Raw genomic sequence first — 23,515 nt, 5'->3', positions numbered from 1 at the left:
CGTCTAGTCAAGGTTATGGTTTTTCCTGTGGTCATGTATGGATGTGAGAGTTGGACTGTGAAGAAGGCTGAGTGCTGAAGAATTGATGCTTTTGAACTGTGGTGTTGGAGAAGACTCTTGAGAGTCCCTTGGACTGCAAGGAGATCCAACCAGTCCATTTTGAAGGAGATCAGCCCTGGGATTTCTTTGGAAGGAATGATGTTAAAGCTGAAACTCCAGTACTTGGGACACCTCATGCGAAGAGTTGACTCATTGGAAAAGATTCTGATGCTGGGAGGGATTGGGGGTGGGAGGAGAAGGGGTCGACAGAGGATGAGATGGCTGGATGGCATCACTGACTGGATGGACGTGAGTCTGAGTGAACTCCGGGAGTTGGTGATGGACAGGGAGGCCTGGTGTGCTGCGATTCATGGGGTCGCAGAGAGTCGGACACGACTGAGCGACTGATCTGATCTGATCTCTGATGGATCTTAGGTCTTGAATATTGGTATTTAAGAGTTCTGATTATTACAAACTGAACTTGTGTCCAAAATACTTGCAATAGGTTAAACTAGAAAGTGTGAGAGTCCTAAACATATGATCAAATCCTGTGTATTTTTGCAAACACATCCACAACACACTTGTGTGCACAATCCATTCACAAGCGTGTTCTTAGAAATCTGTCTGTTTCTGGTTGTAGCTGGTTTGTGTTTATTGCAGGTTTAATGGACTAGGTTGTATTTGTCTTTATTCATGAGTAATTCCCACTGCTGTTGGTGCTCCCCTGGGTCACAGAAAGATGTATGACCCTTCTAAATTATAGCCTGAGATCAGTATGTGGAACTGGAATGGATTTCAGGGTAAGGACAGAATCCAACCCTTCATCCTCCTGGAAACACATTATTCCCCGTTCATAGCTGTGGCAATTTGAGCAGAGGGCCACACACTGGCCATGTTTTCAGCACTGCCAGGAACCTGTCCACTTCCCGTGTCCCATCCTGCACCAGAAAAGTGTATTCCTCCAGCTTGATGGATAGTGTGATCTCTTCAGTTAACCCGCAGGTCTTTATGAGCTGACTGCCAGATAAAAGTAGGTTGAATGAGGGGCAGCAAAGTGAGCAGGCCAAGAGAGGAGGATAGATGTGGAAGGGGAAAGGGATGCTGAGCAGTGAGGGGAGATGATGAATTTATCTTCCCATCCTCTAACCACTGAGCATCTTCTGAGGACCAGGCACCAGATCTGTAGTGGACACTGTTGTTGCCTGCCATCCATCTAGGCAACCCCTTTCCTTTTTAGCACTTCTCTGAAATTATTAAGGTGCCTCTCTCTCTTCAACACACTCACAGTTTAGAAGAAGGTCCCTCGAGCTGCTGCTCCAGACTTAGGTCCTTCTTGTATAAGGCTTGTCATCCCCCAGGAGATTCTTACTGGTCCAGGTAAGAACACATCTCTTGAGTTGGCCCAAACAGAATGAAGCCAAGATTCATAGAGTAGAATCGAGCGAGTTTCAGGGTGCATCTGCATGTCTATACACTCATGTGTGATAGAGAAAAAAATAAATGCATGGCTCTGTCATTAGGAGACCTCTTTTGAGGACTCAAGGAATTAGAATTTGATTAAAAGCGGAGCAAAGAGGTGGAAAAAATTCTTGATCAGTCACGACATTGTTGAGTTGCTGAGTCAGTCACCTTAGAAATCTTCTTCAGAACCTGATCTCTCAGTGAGAGAAAATAATTTCCTTCGGATTTAATTTAGTCTGAGTCCAGGTTTCCAATGCCTGCTTTGGAAGCAGGACAGTTGTTCTAGCGAGGCTCCCTTTATGTGACAGAACAGATACAACCTACTTTACTATCCTGGCTCTAACCTCAGAAACACGGGGGAAGCCACTCTTGGAAAGACATGATTCTGGTGGCACCATGTAACCCCGATCAACAGGGCATGAGGCAGAGTTGCCAAGTGATTGGGTAAAGGGGGGAGGGTCCTTCTATCCCTTGTCACTCTTTTTAAAATTATCATTTTATTTATTTATTTTTGGCTGTTCTGGGTCTTCATTGCTTCGTGGTCTTTTCTCTAGTTGCAGTGAGCAGAGGCTACTTCTCATTGCTGTGGCTTCTCTTGCTGCACAGCACGGGCTCCAGGCATACGGGCTTCAACAGTTGCCGCAGAGCAGAGGCTTAATAGTTGTGGTGCACTGACTTTGTTGCTCTGTGGCATGTGGAATCTTCCTGGCTCAAGTATTGAACCCATGTCTCCTGCATTGCAGGTGGATTCTTTACCATTGAGCCAACAGGGTAAGCATCACTCTTCATGCTTTCCTGAAGGGGGTACCTCTGATCTATGGTGTATATAAGGATCTCAGATTCCTTTCCAAAAGATAGTAGCTGCTCCTTGGAATCAACCTCAGGTTAAAACTTGAAAAAAATACCAACAGAGGACTTCTTCTCCAACACGTTAAGAGTTTGGAAGTCATCACTTCTGTACTGACAATGAGACACATCAGGAAAAAACTGCAAGTCAGTGACTTTTCTTAGGTGCACCAGAGCATTGAGGTTCAAGGCAACCATCATTCTGGATGGTCATAATAAAAAATGAATCAATGAATAAATACATCAGTGGAAAACATAAACAAGTCTCTTGAGCAAGAGATTCCAAATAATTTATGCAGATACTACATCCTCAAGGAGGTGAAGTGTAACGTTCCATTTCTTTCATGCCGGATATGCATGGTGGCTTTCTTCCAAAGAGGAAGGTATGGAAAAGAAGATGGTGGGAGAGGGGGGAGGATGGAGGCACTGAACGGACTGAGAAGTCTTAGCATTGAGAGAAACCAGGTCATTTGTAGTGATGTGATTGAATGTAGGGGCTTCCCAGATGGAGCTAGTGGCAAAGAACCTGCCTGCCAAAGCAGGTAGATGTAAGAGACACGAGTTGGATCCCTGGGTATGGAATCAAACTCACTCCAGTATTCTTGCCTGGAGAATCTCATGGACAGAAGAGCCTGGCGGACTGCAGTCCATAGAGTCTCACTGAGTCAGAAGCAACTTCGCGTGCAGGCATGAATGAATGTAGAGTCTGTCATATAGAGTGAAGTTAAGTCAGAAAGAGAAAACCAAATACTATATATTAATGCATATATATGAAATCTATAAAAATGGTACAGATGAACCTATGTGTGGGGCAGGAATAGAGACACAGATGTAGAGAAGGGACTTGTGGACACAGGGGCAGGGAAGGGGAGGGTGGGATGAACTAAGAGAGTAGCACTGACGTATATACACTGCCATGTGTGAAACAGACAGCTAGTAGGGAGCTGCTGCACAGCACAGGGAGCTCAGCTCAGGGCTTGGTGGTGACCTAGAGGGGTGGGATGGGGGGGTTGGGAGGGAGGATCAAGAGGATGGAGATACAGGTATACCTACAGCTGATTCACCTTATTGTATAGCAGAAACTAACACAACATTATAAAGCAATTATACTCCAATTTTAGAAAAGAGATAGAGAGAGAGTTGGTTTTCGGCACTCAGCACAGTGGGGCTTTGAAATGGTGATGTGGTCACCTATAACATATAAACGTACATTCCTAGCCTCCAAGTGTGTGGCCTGAGATTCCCACCTGCTGCGAGCACATTGTTTGTGACATCGTTGGAGCCCTCACTTTGTCAGCAACGTTCAATAGTGGACCTACAATTTCTATGTCACTAATAATATTGAAGTCAGTTAATTTCTGCACGGACAGTGCGGTGCCTCGAGCATGGCTCTGTGAAGGACAGCAGCTGTGTTTCCTGAACACTCAGAACGTCAGGGCTGAAAACAGTTGCTACCTGATTCAGGATCCTGGTAGACATAGGTAGCACATGTAATGTGGGATAATCTGGGGACAATTTAATAGACAACCTGTAAAGTGTTGTGCAGGCTTCCCTGGTGTCTTGGTAATAAAAAATCTGCCTGCAATACAGAAGATGCAGGTTCGATCCCTGGGTTGGGAAGGTCCCGTGGAGGAGGAAATGGCTACCCACTCCCATGCCTGGGAAACCCCATGGACAGAGGAGCCTGGGAGGCTACAGTCCATGGGCTGGCAAAGAGTTGGACATGCCTGAGCAACCAAACAACAATAACAGAAGGTGTTGGGCAGAGAAACCCCAGGGATTGGTAGTAGAAAGGCTGGATCATCTCCTGCATACAGGGGTGAGGGGCTGAGGAGGCTACGGGAGCACAGTGACAGGAAGGGCTGTGCTGGGAGGACCACCAGGCAGGACTGGGACTGCCAGTAAAGGAGGCACTCAGTCTGCAGCATTACAGCAGAGAGCTTGCTGGAGAAACTTATACTTTAACTTGGCTTTTCTCCCTCACTCTGATCTCATGCTGGTGCATGTCATTGTCAGGTATCAGTATAGGTCCTAGGGCAAGAAAGCTCTTTGATATGCAGGAAGCAGAGAGAAGGTGGAGAATGCTGCCTACCAGATAGTCACCCAGTCTTTCTCTTTTGGAATCAAAAACTCAGTCATATGCAAGGTAACACTATGCCTAACATCTTTGGCCAGCTGATGTGGAGAGCCAACTCATTGAAAAAGACCCTGATGCTGCAAAAGATTGAAGGCAGGAGGAGAAGGGGATAATAGAGGATGAGATGGTCAGATGGCATCACTGACTCAATGGACATGTGTCTGAGCAAATTACTGGAGACAGTGAAGGATAGGGAAGCCTGGCATGCTACAGTCCATGAGGTCAAAAAGAGTCAGACATGACTCAGTGACTGAACAACGAACATCAAACATGTCTTGTAATTAAGTATGCCCTGTTACTAAGCACTGAATGATGGAAATGTTATGTAAGAGTTCTGGGATGTCCCCCTAAATGGAACAGATGCAGGCTAGAGGTGAAACCCACTCGGTTCTCCTGCCTGCCCTCCTTTCTTCTGCCTAGAATGTGGGTTGATGACTGGAGCCCTAGCAGTCATCTTGGGCCATGAAGTAAACTTGACTTTGAGTTGTGTCAGTGTACCAGAAGCAGAAGGTGGTGGAGCTACATCACCATTTCTTTTGTTCTAGGTTTCTTTCCTTTGGGCCCAGTGAAACATTTCCCTAACTGAGTAGCTATTAGGGGAAGAACTTTATTTGAATTGGAAAAAAGGAAGGGGTAATGCAACCAGTAAAATGATGGCTGACAATAAATCTCTGGTGGAGGGTCGTGGAGATCCCTAAGAATGTCTAATATTCAACTTTTTTTTTTTTAATTCATTCACAGTTTCAATTGATGTATATTATGGTGCTTACTCAGGTGTGGGGCTACAGAGATATGACCCTGTCCATTCCTGCCTGGTCTCCTAAGAGTAGCATGGATAAAGCAGATGGTGGTTGGTAAAGACTTACAATAATGATGAGTGCTGGGAAAGACAGGCACAGTGTATGTGTTAGCAAACAGTGGTGTGAGGGGCCGAGGGTGGTTCTGCTTTAAGTCGACAGGAGTGTCCTAATACATCACTGTGAAGCTAAGACATGGAGGAAGAAGAGGAATATGCTTTCAGGAAATATGGGAAAAAGCAGAGACACAGCTGTCCTGGGATGCGGGCTGCTTCTGCTGGGAATGGATCCCACCCACTGAAGGTACTCCTTTTAAGACAGACAAAACAATCGAATGGATATTAAACAATTTAATTTGTTTTCCTGGCTTAGGAGATTAAAAATAATAATGAGGTCAGTCAATTTCACATCCACAGCCTCTGAGCAATGGTTCTGGGGAGGAGGGGCAGCCACTGTGAAAGAACTTGAGGCACATCTGAATCTCTGAAGTCATGAACTGAACTGGATTAAGATTGTTATTTCTGGAAGCTTGCCAGAGCTCAGGGAGACCAGAGAACTGGAGGGAACCTGCCTTCTCTTTTTATGACTGTCATGTAATTGACACGAAATGTCTGAAGGCAGCAGTCAGGGACCTGTACTCTTTCCTGATCACCTCTCAGAAGCCCTCACAGCCAGGATCCTAGACATTGTCATGGGCACAGTGAGCTGCTGCGTGCTTGGTTCCCCCACTAGAGATGGTGAATCCAGCCCGCGCAGGGGAGGGAAGGGCCAGCTTCCAGCCTGGCTCCTATTTTGACAAATGAGTTCAGTTTTCCTCTTGCACAACCAATCTCTACAGGGAAGATGGGCACGGGTAGAAAACTGCTCATCGTGACTGTGGTTTAGAAAGAGGCAAGAACAGAGACTCAGCTCTTAGCATTGATTTTGCACAAGGGAAGGAGTCTCAGGACACTCACTGCCTCCCAGTTGTCAGAAAGCCTGGCCAAGTGGACCTCACCACCTCCAGGGTCCTTTCTTTGAATAATTGCATCTTCTTTGGTGGCAGCAGATACCAGCTTCCAGGAGAAGGTGTCATCTCTTGGATTCTGCTCAGATAGCTTTTTGAGCCTTGGGAACTTATCAGAGATTCATCTGATTAATGGGTGTAACTGGACAATTTTTTTTTGTAGCACACTTTTATTGAAGTATTATTGATTTGCAATATTGCATTGCTTTCAGATGTACAACAAAGTGATACATGGATTCTTTTTCCTTATGGTTTATCACAGAATATTGAATATAGTTCCCTATGCTATATAGTAAGTCTTTATTGTTTATCTATTCTATATCTTATGCCATTATATATATATATTCTTTTATATATATACACATATAAAAATGTACATATATGTACTTTTTTTAAAATTTTATTTTATTTTTAAACTTTACAATATTGTATTGGTTTTGCCAAATATTGAAATGTATCTGCCACAGGTATACATGTGTTCCCCATCCTGAACCCTCCTCCCTCCTCCCTCCCCATACCATCCCTCTGGGTCGTCCCAGTGCACCAGCCCCAAGCATCCAGTATCGTGCATTGAACCTGGACTGGCGACTCATTTCATATATGATATTATACATGTTTCAGATTTATTTCCCTTATTTCCTTTACTGAGTAGAGCTCCCTGTGCTGTACAGTAGGTCCTTGTTGGTTATTTATTATATATATATTATTGGGTATATTAGGGGCTTCCCTGGTGGTTCAGTGGTAAAGAATCTACCTGCCAATGCAGGAGATGTGGGTTGGATCCCTGGGTGGGGCAGATCCCCTGAAGAAGGAAATGGCAATCCACTCTAGGATTCTTGCCTGGGAAATTCCATAGACGGAGGAGCCTGGTGGGCTGCAATCCATGATGTCAAGAAGAGTTGGACATGACTGAGCATGCACACATATGCACACAACATGTATATTGCAGCTGGACAACTTTAACTGAGAGAGAGAGAGAAATCTTAGCACAGCTGAGGTCTTCAGACTATTTTGACCTGCGTTGGTCTAAAGGGAGAAAAGATGGTGCCTTGCTTTTTAGGTTGGTCTCACTGTCCTCATCCCACAGTGTTGTGTGTGATTCCTGGGCTACAGAGAAGGTCTCCCCTTTAATATTCAGGGACTTCAATGTAAGTCATCTCCTTCTTCTGCCTTCTCATTCCCATACCTTTTTTGATGGGGAGGTCACACTCAACCCCCACCTTCCTCCATATTCTCAGAAAATTCCATGGATGACTTGGCACAGATCAACTCCCCTTCTGTCCTCCTGTTGCCCACATCCATCTGTCAGCATCTTCTGCACTTACCAAGCCTCTGTTTGTTGAATGAATAAATGAGCGTGCAGGTGAAGTGTTACTTGAATCAGAGGTCTCGGAGGCTGGCATTTCTGGAGTGGGCTGCCAGATTTATTTTGTTAGTTTTCTTGTTTTCCCTTTTGCCTTGGTCCACATGGTGATGTTTTCAACTGAATGTGTTGCTGGCGACTAAGAGTCACACCCATCAACACACACAGAGTTGGCTGAACAAAGTCTAACTCTCTTCTATGTTCTGGGTACTTCCAAATTCTATGCTCAATTCTGTCTCCCCTGGATGGTTTGCCTGTGGTAGATGCTTGGTCAAATGGTAAAAGGGCTAATGCGGGATCCAAGCTTTCTTTGCTTTTACTGAACTGGCCCTTGAAAGGCCAAGAAATTGAATAGAACACGCTTTAGGCAAGTCTGGCCTCAGGGCAGCCAGTTTGCAGCCTGAGCACAGAGGCTGCCCTGGAGAGATGACTGCAAAGCGAAGAGGTTTTACCAGCTGACTCCCCTCCTTGTGTATATATTTTAACTCTGATCTCCCAGGAAACCTTTATTTTCTTGATGCCACTGAGGCACCAGGACCTGCCAGTGACACTGCTTTGTATTAACAGCAGCTGCACTTGAAGATGGGAGAAGGCGATGGCGCCCCACTCCAGTGCTCTTGCCTGGCAAATCCCACGGACGGACGAGCCTGGTGGGCTGCAGTCCATGGGGTCGCTGGGAGTCGGACATGACTAAGCGACTTTACTTTCACTTTTCACTTTCATGTATTGGAGAAGGCAATGGCAACCCACTCCAGTGTTCTTGCCTGGAGAATCCCAGGGACGGGGGAGCCTGGTGGGCTGCGGTCTATGGGGTCGCACAGAGTCGGACACGACTGAAGGGACTTAGCAGCAGCAGCAGCACTTGAAGTTCATTTGGATGCCCTCATCTAATGTGACCTTCTGCCGCTCTGTGCAGGAGCCTTCAATAATTCATCTTGTTAATATTGTTCTTTAAATGAAGCAAGAGACTTCAAAGAGCTCTCACACCCAAGAAATAAGGACAAATCTGACATTTCCCTACTTCAGAAGGCAATGAAGGATACACGGGTTTGCTTGAGAGCAGGGACCTTGAAACCAGGCCAGTCCCTGGAATGCTCAGCACGGACTCTGGGCTGAGGGCACGGAGCCTGACGGCTGGGACCACATCCAGGGCTTGACTGGATCTGGGAGCCCCTGTGCCCTGGAGGCATCCCAGCTGGAGAAGCAGCTTTGTTGTCAGACCAGGCTGGACTGAATCCAGCCTACCAAACCACCATTCTCTTCTAAAAATAAAATGTGGCTCAACCAGTTTCATTACCAAAAAAAAAAAAAAAATCTGAAAATATAGATTAGCCAAAGATACAATTCAAACAACGCTCATTCTTTCTGAGATAAACAAACACTCTTAGCCCTCATGCATGAAAACTTTAAGTCTTATCCTAATACATACATTTACACATATCAAAAAGATGGCTAGATAAAAGCATTAACCACTCCCGCCGGTACATTTTTTCCCTTTAAAATGATGCTAACAATACCTGTGGCACACCAGCTTATTGTTTTTAATTTTTTCCTCCCCTTGCGATCGTCGTTGCCACCATCATCCACGTTGTCACTACTGTCATTATAATCACCATTTATGACACTTTTGTCATGATCTTTATCACCATCAGCACCACTGCCATCAGTGTTTTCATCAGGACTTCTCTCCCAATTCTGCTGTGATGGCAGAGTAGCTGAATAGCTAAATAAAACTTCAGCTTATCTAGTAAACGTGTGTGCGTGCTCAGCCTTCTTAGTAGCAGTAGTAGTATCAGTCACCCAGTCGTGTCTGACTCTTTGCGACCTGGTGGGCTGTAGCCCGCCAGGCTCCTCCGTCCATGGGATTCTCCAGGCAAGAGTACTGGAGTGGGTTGCCATGCCCTCCTCCAGGGGATCTTCCCAACCCAGGGATCGAACCCACCTCTCCTGCATCTCCCGCGTTGGCAGGCAGATTCTTTACTGCTGAGCCACTTTGGAAGCTCTCCATCTAGTATAACCTGTTCCCATATGTAAAACTGCCATTAGTGTATGTAATAGCCAGCACCCCATCACTGCTTACAGTTTTTCTGAAATGAGGAACTCTTTATATCACAAAGAAGCCCCCATGGTTCTCACAGCTCTGATTATTTGCTTGAAATAAACATCAAGGAGTGAAACTGGGGATGAAATAGAATGCTCCATTGTAAGACTTTGAATCCATACTGCAAAACTGTTTTTTAAATCACTTATACTATGAAAGGTCCCATTTGAAAATATTCTCCCAGCAAAGGAGATTATATTTAAAAATTATTGGCCATGGTGATGAATAAGACATTAACGTTTCCCAGATTTTTTGTATGTGCTGTTGTTAATGCTGATGTTGAATTTTCACTTCTAGTAAATTTTCTCAAAGATATATTTCCTAATATATGTTTCTAATTTAGCTTCTTTATGTCCTTCATCTATTTTTATTAAAGTGCTTGCATTTATATTAGTTGATTTATAAATGTTTTTTATATATTAAAGATGCAAATGCCTGGTCCTCTAAATCAGCAGTCCCCAGACTTTTTGGCACCAGGGACTGGTTTTGTGGGAGACAATTTTTTCACAGACCAAGGTGGTGGTTTGGTTTCAGGATGATTCAAGGGCGTTACATCTACTGCGTACGTTGCTTCTACTGTTACTGTGTCAGCTCCGCCTCAGCGCATCAGGCATTAGATCTTGGAGGCTGGACACCCCTGTTTTAGATTACAATTATTTCCCCAGTTTTTGTTTGCTCTTTAGTTTATAATGCTTTTTAATAAATAGACGCTTAAAAATGTGTAGTCACATGTGTCCTCTTTCCTTTATGGGCTCTGAATTTTCTCTTGGGATAGAAAATATCCTCATATTATATATATCAGATAAACACATATCCTCTATGTTTCTGGCTTATTAAAACGGAATTACACGGTGATACGGTAACTTATGGAGAAGGCAATGGCACCCCACTCCACTACTCTTGCCTGGAAAATCCCATGGACGGAGGAGCCTGGTAGGCTGCAGTCCATGGGGTCGCGAAGAGTCGGATACGACTGAGCGTCTTCACTTTCACTTTTCACTTTCCTGCATTGGAGAAGGAAATGGCAACCCACTCCAGTGTTCTTGCCTGGAGAATCCCAGGGACGGGGGAGCCTGGTGGGCTGCCGTCTATGGGGTCGCACAGAGTCGGACACGACTGAAGCGACTAAGCAGCATGGTAACTAATTTCTGTCTGTTCCTGATCATTTCTTTTTCTAGCCCATCATGGGGTTTTTCTCTTATTTAAGCCACGCCAGGAAGCACGCGTGACCTCAGGAAAGGTAAGGTTGTGAAAATGGAAAAATAATGGAATAACAGAAGCTGCAGCAAATGTTCCTGAGAAAAACCTGCTTTCTGCTCCCTCTCTCTCCTGTCTTCCCCCGGTGGCCCTGAAGATCCCAGAGGATAAAGTAGGACATGACAGAAATAGACGGCTTGGGAGTCAAAGAGCAAAGGACTTCTGTGCTGTGCATCTCAGGGGCCCTGCGGGTGCCAAGATTCCGACTGGTTCATGTCCCCACCACATCAAGAAGCAATGGAGTGTTGATGCCTACATGGTTCATTAGCTGACTTTCCTCCCACCTGTGTGGTGAATGGAGTCTCTGAGCATCTTCTTACACCTGTGAGGGATGTAGAAGAGGCTGTGAGAAAGCCCAGGAGATGCCCAGGCAATGCAGATGCAGATGCTGTGACTAGACCCAAGGGGGAAAATGCGGCACCGAGGACCTGGGGTCACTCTCAGTTCCCTAGAAGCCCCTGGAGGGCAGAGCCACCATCCCCAGACCCGGAACTGATGGAGAACACTCTAACTTTAATTAAATATTGTCGCCGCCACTTTGTGGAATAAAGGTTACAAATGAAAATGAAAGTATAGTAAATACAGAAAATAAAGTGGCTTTTCTTTTTTTTTTTTTTTAATATACATTCACTTCCCCTTTTAAATCTTTTCTGGTTTACTGAGGTAAAATTGACAATAAAAATTACATATGCTGAAGGTGTACAACTTGATGTTTAGGGAGGTAGATAAACTTCACAACAAGCTAATTAATATACCCATTGCTTCACATAGCTACTGTTTTGTTTTTTCCTCCTTTGTGGTGAGAACACTGAAAATATACCTGATAAGAAAAATTCAAATGCATAGTACAGTATTAATAGCTATAGTCACATTGCTATATATATATATATATATATATACATATGTATATATGTACACAAAGCTATATATGTGTGCGTACATATATATCTTTTTGAGTTGTTACAACTCTTGTATGTTAATAATATTAACAAAGGTGTGAATTCTGCACATATGTGAAGACGTGTCGAATTTCATCTTATCTTACATTTTAATATATATTCATAGTAGCACAGACATCTTTACAATAATTTTTTCTGTATCACAAATATTCCCAGATTTGAAACCTATGCTACTCCACTCACAGAAGTTTACTAGTTGGTAATTAGACCACTCTCCCTTGATCAGAGTCACACCTGATACTTGAGTAACATGAACATTAAAAGAAGATTTAAAATATAAAGATATAAATAAAATTATATATATATATATATACATATAAATATATATTTAAATTTTTTCCATTCTGGGGGAAAAAATCAGATTAAAACTTGCTTTCCGGTTTAGCATAATTCCATGCTTCTCCCATTGAAATTACAGAGGATTCTAAATGATCTCAAAACCCCTAGGGTGTATTTATCACTTCTTCAACCTGCCACAGCATCCTGGGTTTAACTAAGTTTAACACCATTTGAATTTATCTAAATTATTTCTTTATGTAAGTTGCTTGAAGGAGTGTCATTATATGAATGTACAGTGTTGTGTTTGATCATCAGTTGATGGACATTTAGGCTGTCTCTACTTTTTGACTTGTGTTAACAGTGCTATGAACATTCATGTACAAATTTTTGCTTGAATGCATAGTATAATATGGATGAACCTCACAAACATTATGCCAAGAAGGTTGCATATTGTATAGTTTATGTGAAATATCCAGAATGTGTGTAACAGACAAATCTGATTCCATATCGGATCTATTCCTATAGTGCTAACCTTTGTGCTCTGTTGCCTGTGCTGAGTCATGCTGGTTCTGAACCTTTTGAAAAGCATGTTGCATAAAGCCTAAAATATACAGGAGAGCCTATTTTCAGGGCTCTGACCTTTAAAGATACAACACTTTCCTTTCATATAGAGATAAAAAATTGCAGAACAGAGAAGACCATTTATCTTGTTGGAGGTTTATAGGAACATGGTGATCAGATCTACCCAAAGAGCTACAAGAACAAAGGATTTCTGCACCAAGAAGTTTGCAATAATCAGCTACATCCCTCCCCTTTTAGTATAAAAGAAGTCCAAATTCTAACTCAGGGAAGATGGTTCCTTAGGACACTAGTCCACCATCTTCTTGGTCTTTTGGCTTTCAGAATGAAGTCGCTATTCCTTGCCCTAACAGCTTGTCTCTTGGTTTATTAGTCTGTTGCACAGAGAGTAGTGCAAGCTTCGATTCAGATATATAACACCCATTAAGTCAGGAAGTAAATTAGTGCATGGGATGGGCCGGATAGAAGGCAGAAAGTGAAGTGACTGCTTCATGGGTGTAGGATTGCCTTTTGGGGGTGATGAAAGTCTGTGGAAATTGTGTAGAGGTGTTGGTGATACAACATGTGAATATACTAAAAGTCACTCAATTATTCACTTGAAAGTCATTAATAGTTAATTTTATGACATGTGAATTTCACTTTCATTCACACACACACACACACATGCCTGGAGCAGAGAGACAGTGCATCATTTACCTCTAAATCTTCTAACAGTCTCTGGAACACAAAAGCCACTCGATAAACGTTTGAATTAAATTACAGGAATTAGAATTAGATCATTCCTAAAACCCATTTCAGGTCTATTGTTTCACGTTATCTATTGTGTAGACGACCAAAGAAGAGCCCATTATACTTAATTTAAGATGTGTGAAATGTCAGACTGTGAGCTCTGCTTTAATTCACAGGACAGCCACCTTTGGTAAAAGTTCCTCCTGATTTATTAGACCTGCTTATCCTGGTGTGCATAATCCATCACAGGAAGCCCAGCTAACTTCATTTCTCCCTCGGGCTGGGAGGCATGGCACTTGGATGATATCCGACTATTTTAAAGTGTGAGATCTTAAACTTTCCTTCATCCACAGCTCCCTCTGGCTTAAGCATGAAGTCTTTTTTTTTTTCCCTTGGATTGTGTGTCTAAATAATAATCATGTCTACACAGGCTGCTTGAAGCTGAATCTGGCCTCTTTACCCTGACACCAAATTAAATTTCAGAGAAGAGTTTTGGGTGAGGTACAAAAAAATACTTTTCTTGTTTTGCCAGGCAAAGCAGACTAATGCCCTCAAAACTGTGTGTCCTGACCTAGAGGTAGTAGTGAGGAGTTTTATAGTAATGGTTCAAAGAGGGCATGATCAGCTTGTGAACATTCTCTGATTGGTTGATGGTGAGGTAATCCGGAGTCAATATCATCAACTTTTGGCTTCCAACTCTTCTGGGGTCTGTGTGCTTGTGAACAGCATACAGTTAACTTCTCCTACCTGGTGGAGGTTTCAGTATCTGCAAAACAACTCAAAGATATTGTTATGTGAATCCCTCGGGGGAACCAGGACCCTGCCCCTAGGCTGCCCTATTGTTTCTTGACTGCTCCTCTCTGGTCTCTGCATCCCATCCCTTCCCTAATTAGTAACTGCTTGAACTTGCCTGTTGGAATTCAGGAAAGATCTAGGAGGCTGAACGAAGCCCATTTCCTGTAACCAAGAAACAGGGGACACAGAAAGGTGCCCCGGAGCCCCATAGGGTCCTGCCAGTTTCATAGTTGGCTTGGCTTTGAGAAAGGCAGTGGAAAGAGGTATTTGTTTTTTTCTGTCCCAGTAGGGACCCCATCTGTCCCATAGGTGTGCCCTGAATTCTCAGTGACTTAACACAATACCAATCTATTTCTTATTTAGGTCTGATGTGAATTGTGCAGATCTCTGACATCTTGTATCTCCAAGGATAACCAGCCATCCAAATTCACCCAGGTTTTTCCCAGTTTTGCACTAAAAGTCCCACATCCAGAAAACTCACCCCCCAGGACATGGGATGTCCTGGTTTGGGCATGATGAGTGTGGAAGGAAAGGGGAAGTATTATACAAAAATCCATAAGGCTTTCCTAAAATTAAGAACTGAGCGAGGCATTGTTTTTAGTGTCAACTGAAAGGAATATAGATTGTCTACCTACTGCAGGTGTGGCTGCTGCACCCTCCCTCAGCACTGGTGTCCCAACAGTGATGTGTGGATAAGGATGATACAGCATCCTTTGTTGCATCACTCAGAGATAGGACCCAGGTGTGCTAGTAAGTGTAGCTGTTACCACAAGCATCACCAGTGCATCTTTGACTTTGCCTGTGTATTAATTCTTGTGCTTTGTGTCAAGATACCACTAGTTTAGCTTTTAATGTTTAACTTTGTGATTATTGTGACTTTATGTTAGAAGAGTTCAGGTAATAAAAATGAGAACGATTGCAGTATCAACACTAACATTACCCAGCTATCACCAAGAAAGGCCAGATTATTTAAAGGGGAAACAAATGGATGCATAGAACAATATTAAGGAGGTAAATAATCAAAGACCATACTGCACAGTATGCAGAAAATAATTGGGGATTGGGCATGATGGAGAGAAGGTGGGATAATAAATCTCAGAAGTCTGGCAAATCCTTCTCAATCAACAAAGGGAACTTTGCCTCCTAGAAAGACACAAATGTTCATTTGGAAATAGTGACCCCCTCATTACATCGGGCTCCACACAAACACGCATTGTCATACCCTTTCCTTCATTGCTCCAGGAACGTAAGCAGTTACATTTCCTATTTTCGAAATTGCAACTAAAATGTTTTATGGGCAAACAAATGGGAATATTGATAGCAGATGCTTTGGCCCCTTATCTATAGAGCTGATTCTAGCAATTCTTATATATATACTCTTGTGTGTGTGTGTGTGTGTGTATATATATATACACACACATACATGTTGATTGCACATCCCACAGTATATCAAGGGATGTGTCCAATTATAGGAACAACAAAAATTTGTTTCCCCTACCTCTCAGTAGTAGTAGTAGTAGTGTTAGTCACTCAGTCTTGTCTGACTCTTTGCGACCCCATGGACTGTCACCCACCAGACTGCTCTGTCCATGGGATTCTCCAGGCAAGAATACTGGAATGGGTTGCCATTCCCTTCTCCAGAGGATCTTCCCAACCCAGGGATTGAACCCAGGTCTCTCGTATTGCAGGCAGATTCTTTGCCATCTGAAGCACCAAGAAAGCCATACCTCTTAGGTAATTTAATTTGAAAAAATTGAGTTTCACAGTATTTTCTTGATTTCCATGAAGAATTTAATAAAGCCACGCAAATCTAAAAGTGAAAGATATTTCTTTGTATCTTGTATAAACATGAACTAGATTTTGCTTAACTCCCTGCATACTCAGCAAATAAGCAGGTGTACATTTTGACAAATTTCATTTAGCCTCTAAATTCCTGCCAGAGAAAGCAGTAGTGATCTGCTGAAAGTCCTGCATGCTTTGTACACAACACTGTTAAAGAGGAGTGTGATTTTCTTGTCTCTGACATTGAGGATTTCTTCCTGAAAGATTTTGGTCACTTTTCAGTTTCTTCAGCATGGGTAGAAGCTCTTAGTAAGAACTTTTTTTCTTTATACTTTGTACAAATGGAAGGAGAACACCTTCTTAAACAGGTACCTGAAAAAGCCATAAAAAGTATACTAAAATGTGAACCTGCTATGAAATTGTATTTTCAAAGTGTAGGACAAGTAGAATGTCTTTCTTTAATTTGGATATACATTGAGGATAAGAACAGAGAAAAAGATTACATTAAAACAGAAATCTATAGACAATTCACCCTTGAACAAAACAGTTTTGAATTGTTACATGGTGATATTTTTCAATAGGAAATATTGCAATGCTACTCAGTCCAAGGTTGGTTGAATCTGCAGAGGAAACATGGCAGACAGTAGATTATAGACTATAAATTATTCATGGATTTTCCACTGGGAGGAGAGTAAGTTCCCCGCACTCACATATTGTTCAAGGATCAGCAGGACTATTTTTCCAATATTGTTTGGTGATCTTTGATAGGGAGCCTAGAAAAGTACAAATCAATTCACTTTGGTTGTTCAATAGTATGCGTGGCTTGTGACCAAAGCTCTTATAGAGAAAAAGAAAATCTTATTTTTTTACATTAAAAAAAATATTTCAAAACTCAAGAGAATGTCCCTGAAAAGGGACAACCAAGCTCAACAGGACTTTCTCATTTTTATTTACTTATGTATTTAAAACTCTAACTTATTTGGAATCCAACTTTGATTTGATTTCATGGGTTCAAATGATTTTAAATCATTTTCTCTAAGGAAAAAAAGTTTTCATTTATAATGATGTTTAATAAGTTTCAGAGTGTGTAAAAATAAAAGGGCATTTTGGACAGGGAGACGTGATGAGGAAGTGATAGATGCAAACGACCTGATGGACAAGCCGCTGGTCCACCAAAAAGCAAAAGCAAAACTGCATCACAGAGTGAGTGGACGTGTTTGGAGGGGTGGGAAGGAATCCCAAACTCTAAAAAAGCTTGCTGTTCCCCTGACGTTCATGTTGCTGTTCAGTTGCTCAGTTGTACCTGACTCTTTGCAACCCAATGGACAGCAGCCTGCCAGGCTTCCCCATTCTTCACTATGCCCCAGAGTCTGCTCAAACTCATGCCCATTGAGTCGATGATGCCACCCAACCCATCTCATCCTCTGTCATCCCCTTCTCCTCCTGTCCTCAATCTTTTCCAGCATCAGGGTCTTTTCATAGCAGCACTGTTGACAATAGCTGAGGCACGGAAGCAACCTAAATGTCCATTGACGGATGAATAAAGAAGATGTGGCACATATATACAATGGAATATTACTCAGCCATAAAATAGAATGAAATAAGGCCTTTGCAGTTCCATGGATGGACCTACAGATTGTCATACTAAGTGAAGAAAGTCAGAAAGAGAAAGACAAACACTGTATGCTCTCATTTATATGTGGAATCTAAAATGTGACCCAGATGAACTTATCTATGAAACAGAAACAGACTCACACAGAAAACAGACTGGTCATTGCCCAAAGGGAGGAAGGGCAGGGGAGGTGAAGGATTGGGAGTTTGGGATCAGCAGACGCAAACTATTGTCTATAGGATGGATAAAGAACAAGGTCCTACTGTAGAGCACTGGGAACTATATTCAATATCTTGTAGCAAACCATAATGGAAAAGAATATAGAAATAGAAAAGAAAAAAAAAAGCCTGCTGTTGCTAGTAGGTAAGCCTATGTGCTCCATGTCACACATTGTTCTGCAGAGGATACAGAATGTGATGTCATGATTGGTCCCTTACTGTCATGTGGACTTGAGAAGAGCCAAGCAGAAAAGTCCACGTGAACTTTACAATTTCTTTAGTTTATAATGTATGTAGTTGTAATGCTACATAAAGGAAAAAGAGGCCCCCTGAAAGCTACCAGAAGTTCAGAGACCTCTCCCAGGCTTGTGGCTCAGTAAAGCCTCCTTCTTATCCCCACCATCACGATGATCACCTCTCCCAATTCCTTTGTTTTCCATTAAATTTCAGGACAGCCTATCAGGACTGATTCATTGGATGTTGCCCTTGTTTGTAGTTGATTAATCAGAGTTGCGACGGGCGCGCCATAGCGCAGGCAGCTGCGACGGGCGCGCCATAGCTCAGGTGGTGCGAGAGGAGCCACCCCACGTCCGAGGTCAGGGGCAGCGGCCGAGAGTACCAGTCTGCGACGGCGCAGGAACGGCCAAGAGGAGATGCCCCGCGTCAGAGGTCAGGGGGGTGCGGCCGGGAGGAGCTACCCCATGCCCCTGGCCGAACAAAGCTAGTGGAGGTGATGGAATTCCAGTTGAGCTATTACAAATCCTGAAAGATGATGCCGTGAAAGTGCTGCACTCAATATGCCAGCAAATGTGGAAAACTCAGCAGTGGCCACAGGACTGGAAAAGGTCAGTTTTCATTCCAATCCCAAAGAAAGGCAATGCCAAAGAATGCTCAAACTACTGCACAATTGCACTCATCTCACACGCTAGTAAAGTAATGCTTAAAATTCTCCAAGCCAGGCTTCAGCAATACGTGAACCATGAACTTCCTGATGTTCAAGCTGGTTTTAGAAAAGGCAGAGGAACCAGAGATCAAATTGCCAACATCCGCTGGATCATAGAAAAAGCAAGAGAGTTCCAGAAAAACATCTATTTCTGCTTTATTGACTATGCCAAAGCCTTTGACTGTGTGGATCACAATAAACTGTGGAAAATTCTGAAAGAGATGGGAATACCAGACCACCTGATCTTCCTCTTGAGAAATTTGTATGCAGGTCAGGAAGCAACAGTTAGAACTGGACATGGAACAGACTGGTTCCAAATAGGAAAAGGAGATCATCAAGGCTGTATATTGTCACCCTGTTTATTTAACTTCTATGCAGAGTACATCATGAGAAACGCTGGACTGGAAGAAACACAAGCTGGAATCAAGATTGCCGGGAGAAATATCAATAACCTCAGATATGTAGATGACACCACCCTTATGGCAGAAAGTGAAGAGGAACTCAAAAGCTCTTGATGAAAGTGAAAGTGGAGAGTGAAAAAGTTGGCTTAAAGCTCAACATTCAGAAAACGAAGATCATGGCATCCAGTCCCACCACTTCATGGGAAATAGATGGGGAAACAGTGGAAACAATGTCAGACTTTATTTTTCTGGGCTCCAAAATCACTACAGATGGTGACTGCAGCCATGAAATTAAAAGAGGCTTACTCCTTGGAAGGAAAGTTATGACCAACCTAGATAGCATATTCAAAAGCAGAGACATTACTTTGCCAACAAAGGTTCATCTAGTCAAGGCTATGGTTTTTCCTGTGGTCATGTATGGATGTGAGAGTTGGACTGTGAAGAAGGCTGAGCACCGAAGAATTGATGCTTTTGAACTGTGGTGTTGGAGAAGACTCTTGAGAGTCCCTTGGACTGCAAGGAGATCCAACCAGCTGAAAGAGATCAGCCCTGGGATTTCTTTTGGAAGGAATGATGCTAAAGCTGAAACTCCAATACTTTGGCCACCTCATGCGAAGAGTTGACTCATTGGAAAAGACTCTGATGCTGGGAGGGATTGGGGGCAGGAGGAGAAGGGGACGACAGAGGATGAGATGGCTGGATGGCATCACTGACTGGATGGACATGAGTCTGAGTGAACTCCGGGAGTTGGTGATGGACAGGGAGGCCTGGCGTGCTGTGATTCATGGGGTCGCAAAGAGTCAGACACGACTGAGCAACTGATCTGATCTGATCTGAATCAGAGCTAGTTGATGAGAAAAGGGATCATTCAGGATTGCACTGAAATTCAAGAGAATTGAATACACTCATTTCAAGAGAGATGATTTCCTTTAGGAGAAACTCCCATTGTTTTCTTCCTTTGCGAAATGCATCTCACATGTTCACTTGCAAAACTCACAGATCCCCACAGACCTCTCCCTCTTTCCCCGACTACCCCTTACCACCATTTCTAATCCTTGGCAACCATAAACCTCTTTTCCATTTTTATGGAGATGGAGTTTGTCATTTTCAAACTGTTATTTTTTTTTAAGATTTTTTAAAAATGTGGACCATTTTTAAAGTCTTTATTGAATTTGTTACAATACTGCTTCTGTTTTGCTTTGGGTTTTTGGCCATGAGGCATGTGGGATCTATGCTCTCCAACTAGGGATCATACCCACACTCCCTGCATTGGAAGGCCAAGCCTTAAGCACTGAACAAGTAAGGGTGTTGCCAAACTATTACATTATAAGTGAAAAGAAATCATACAATATGGGATATTTTGAGAATGAGTTTTTTCACTCAGTAAAGTGTCCCCGAGACCCATCTAAGTCCTAGTGTACCAGTAGTGTTTTCCTTTTTTTTGCTGAGTAGAAATTTCACGGTCTTGACATAACACAGTGTGCTTCACCACTTACCTATGGAAAGGGATTAGGTTGTTTCCAGTCTGTGTTTGTGACAAAGAACACAGACAATGTTATGAACAGTGGTGGGCAGGTTTTTTTGTGGGGATATTTTTCTCTATGGAGAACAGATCCAGAAGTGTGATTGATGGTTGGTAATACGGTTTTGAATGAAATGAAGTGGGAAAATATTTGAGTAGTTAAAAGAATTAGCTATGATATTTTTGCCTTTGTGTATTAAAGAATCGATAGTCCCAAGCCTCTGCCTGGTTTATTTAAAGTTAAAGGAGATGGACTCTTGAGCTTGAATTCTGTTATCAGCTTCAGAAATTCTATCCAAATAAATATATGAGACATACAGAATGTCTGTCTTTTTTCTTCCTCCTAACATCCTCTAAGAGAGTTGTGTGGAACAGGGAAAATTCACTTAAAATACTTTGTCTAAATATTTCCGCAAATATTCTCTCAGGAAGAGGAGGCATCACACTGTACCAATTTTGAAGTTCCTTGCTAAAAATACAATTTCAAACACAAAAAACTCAGGTTCAGATCAAGATCAGAAAAGGAGGTTAGAACATCATTTTGTTCTAAAAAAAAATTTTTTTGTTTTTTTTATTTATTGGCTGTACTGGGTCTTCACTGCTGTGTGGGCTTTCTCTAGTTGCACCGAGCGGGTGATACTCTCTGTTGCAATGCACAGGATTCTTATGGCAGTGTCTTCTCTTGTTGTGGAGCACGAGCTTTGTGGTTATGACACGTGGGCTCAATAGGTGTGGCTCCCGGGCTCTAGAGCACAGGCTGAGTAGTTGTGGTGCGTGGGCTTAGTTGCTTCTGGCATATGGGATCTTTCCAGACCAAGGATGGAATCCGTGTCTCCTGCATTAGCAGGTGGATTCTTTACCACTGAGCCACCAGGGAGGCCCCAGAACATCAATTATTTTAACATCCTAACTGGTGATCCGGGAGCTGAAATAAGACCCAATCTGATGACATCTGAGAAACCTTTAACACAGATCCTCCAGGTGTTCTTGGGAAGGAAGACTTTCTACCTGAAGGACACACCAGGAACTTTGGTGGAGAGGAAAAGAAAAGAGACAAGAAGAGAGGCTGTCCCTATATGACAGAGGAAGAACACACTTTTAATAAAGTTTTACTAAAAGCAAAATACATAAATTTTAGACAGTACCTGCTCTGGGCCCACAAATAAGCTAGCCTACATGCAGAAACCAGAGAGTTATAATTCTTGTCACTGAAGCAGCTATCCGGATTAGCTGTAAATATCACTTCTGGCTGTCATCTAGGTTAGCAAACTAAAGATAGAAGAACCTGAAAGAAAGTGGGAAAACTAGACACAGCAAGTATAGGGACCGTTCCCCCATTCTCTGTTTCTCCAGGTGGTGATTAATTCACTGGACATGTGTCATCCAAATGCTCACTCCCATCCCCTCCCCAAGCCCTCCTTCACCTGTGTGCCAGAAGACCCCACACATGCTGCAAACTGGTGTCCCCAAATGCAGGGGATAGAGTTGATGGTTTAGAATTATGCAGGGCTTCCCCGATAGCTCAGTGATAAAGACTACTGTCGGTGCAGGAGACATGGGTTCCATCCCTGATCTGGGAAGATCCTACATGCTGTAGCGCAACTAAACCCGTGCACCACAACTATTGAGCCTATGCTCTAGAGACTGGGCAGAGAAGGCAATGGCACCCCACTCCAGTACTCTTGCCTGGAAAATCCCATGGATGGAGGAGCCTGGAAGGCTGCAGTCCGTGGGGTCGCTGAGGGTTGGACACGACTGAGCAACTTCACTTTCACTTTTCACTTTCATGCATTGGAGAAGGAAATGAACCCACTCCAGTGTTCTTGCCTGGAGAATCCCAGGGACGGGGGAGCCTGGTGGGCTGCCGTCTCTGGGGTCGCACAGAGTCGGACACGACTGAAGTGACTTAGCAGCAGCAGCTAGAGACTGGGAGTCGCAACTACGGAAGCCCTAGAACCCTAGAGCCTCTACGCTGCAACAAGAGAAGGCACTGCAATGAGAAGCCTGCACACCACAACTAGAGACTAGCCCCCTCTCACTGCAACCAGAGAAAAGTCAAAAGCCTGTGCAGCAATGAAGCCCCAGCACAGTCAAAAATAAACAAAATTTAAAGAAAGTAATATGCAAATATATATTTATTACACAGCAAAATTTTAGTATAAGCAGGTCCCAGGTATTTCCTGGGACCTGTTTATATGGGCTATATATATATATATATATTTATTATACTAAATTTAGTTTGCACGCAATATAGTATCTGTACGCGTACATAGTATGTATACTATGTTTTATGTATGCTACATCAAATACAATTAATGAATTAAGTTTCTCAAATAATAACATTATAATTATTAATACAGTTAATAAATTACAGTACTATGCAAATAATAATTCTTAGATCAATAAATTTGATAAACTACACAGTTTTATGAATGATTATATATTTATTTTTTATTTACTGTATAAATGTTTACTATATTTAGTATACATTTATATGATATTTATTTAAATACTTTAATATCATTTAATAGGTAGTGCTTAATATTTGCTTATAATTACATATTTTAACAAAAAAGTTTATTTTTAAATATTATATATAACAGTTAAATTAAAATATTATTTACTATTTGATGTGTGGGGTCTGCTTATATTAAAATCTTGTTTGCTGTTTATCTGATACTCAAATTTA

Source organism: Bos javanicus, chromosome 17 (assembly GCF_032452875.1).
Source record: "Bos javanicus breed banteng chromosome 17, ARS-OSU_banteng_1.0, whole genome shotgun sequence".
Classification (NCBI taxonomy): Eukaryota; Metazoa; Chordata; class Mammalia; order Artiodactyla; family Bovidae; genus Bos; species Bos javanicus.
Note: the sequence above shows the minus strand (reverse complement) of the source record.